The sequence below is a fragment of the Tarenaya hassleriana genome, unplaced genomic scaffold, assembly GCF_000463585.1.
Source record: "Tarenaya hassleriana unplaced genomic scaffold, ASM46358v1 Cleome43, whole genome shotgun sequence".
In the NCBI taxonomy this organism is placed as follows: Eukaryota; Viridiplantae; Streptophyta; class Magnoliopsida; order Brassicales; family Cleomaceae; genus Tarenaya; species Tarenaya hassleriana.
Window position 1 is genome coordinate 860264 of NW_010967059.1, and position 1866 is coordinate 862129.

The following is a 1866-nucleotide window of genomic DNA, read 5'->3' on the forward strand; positions in this document are numbered from 1 at the left end:
CTGTTGGGTTTCCTGGGATCTCATGAGCGAATCCTATTCCTAAGAGATCGATTCTAGGGTTTGCGCAGCGGATGTAAAACAAAAATTTAATAAACCCTAGAACCATGCTACTATTGAAATCGTAGAAACGTCAGAACGCTTACCTCAATCGATCCGGGGCCTGTATCAACTGAAGAATTCGTCCGATCACTTAGGGAGGAAGTTTACCTCGCCCTCTACACGTATCCACACCTCGGGATGGATTCCAACGATTGGAACTTGTCTGCTTTTTTGTGCACTTTGAGAAAACGAGACTTTGATTCGTTGAACTCTTTGGATCTCACCAAAAGCTCTTAGAATTCTCTGAAAGTCGGCTCCCCAAAAAGTCTCTTTCGAATTAGGGTTCTAATCTCTTTCTTGTAAAGTGATTTAACCCTAATTTCGGTTTAATTTTCGGAAAACCGGAACCTGGAACGGACGGTCCAGAATTGCACGTGGATCGTCCGTTCCAGTAAGGCAGAATGGACGGTCTACGTTTAGTGCGGACCGTCCGGTCTATAAGGAAGAGTGTTATTTCTGTCATGCCATTGGGCATTGGTATAGAGATTGCAGACTCTACCTGGAAGATCAAAGGAAGAAGAAGCTTGCAGAAGCTTCAATTTCTGGTATCTTCATTATAGAGGCCAACTTGTGTACTTCTTCTTCATGGGTATTAGATACCGGATGGGCCTCGCACATTTGTGCAAATGTGCAGGGACTGCGAGGAAGTAGACAATTGGCAAAGGGAGAAGTAGATCTCCGTGTCGGGAACGGAGCAAAAGTTGCTGCATTAACCGTCAGGACTTATGATCTGACTTTACCTTCTGGCCTAGTATTGGAGCTGCATGATTGTTATTTTGTACCTGCCATCAGTAGGAACATCATATCGATTTCATGCTTAGACTCAGATGGTTTCAGATTTGTTATTGAGAACAAATGTCTGTCCATTTATAGAGGCGATTTATTCTATGGTAAAGGTTACCAGTTTAATGGCCGAAGGAAGAGTGTTATTTCTGTCATGCCATTGGGCATTGGTATAGAGATTGCAGACTCTACCTGGAAGATCAAAGGAAGAAGAAGCTTGCAGAAGCTTCAATTTCTGGTATCTTCATTATAGAGGCCAACTTGTGTACTTCTTCTTCATGGGTATTAGATACCGGATGTGCCTCGCACATTTGTGCAAATGTGCAGGATGGATGATCAGTTGAATATGTCATTCCAAGAGAAAGCTGGGAGCCAAGGGAAGAATGATATGGTGATTGTTGGAAAGAGTTCCAGCAAGAGGAAGCGTTCCAAAGGTAAGGACAAAAGGAAATTGACAAGTGTTGTCACTAAGCCTAAGCCCAAACCCAAGAAGGAAGAGTGTTATTTCTGTCATGCCATTGGGCCTATTATCTGTGTTAGTAAGTGTACTAAGTGACTTGCATATTTTCTGTCTGTTTGTTTGTCTTTTTCTGTAGTGTATATCTGTTGCAGGAATCTGGTTAATCTCACCATGCGATCTATCCTTATGAAGGATAAGCCTCTGACCAAGGCTTCTGGATCGATCATTGATGCTTATTGGAAGCATGAGGATGATGATCTGGACGTGTCCAGCTTGATGCTTGGAAAGATGTCTTCGGAATTGCGTGAGCAATTAGATGACATGGACAATTCATTGATGGATGATCAGTTGAATATGTCATTCCAAGAGAAAGCTGGGAGCCAAGGGAAGAATGATATGGTAGTTGTTGGAAAGAGTTCCACCAAAAGGAAACGTTCCAAGGGTAAGGGCAAGAGGAAAGTGGCAAGCGTTGTCATTGAACCTAAGCCTGAGTCCAAGAAGGAAGAGTGTTATTTTTGTCATGC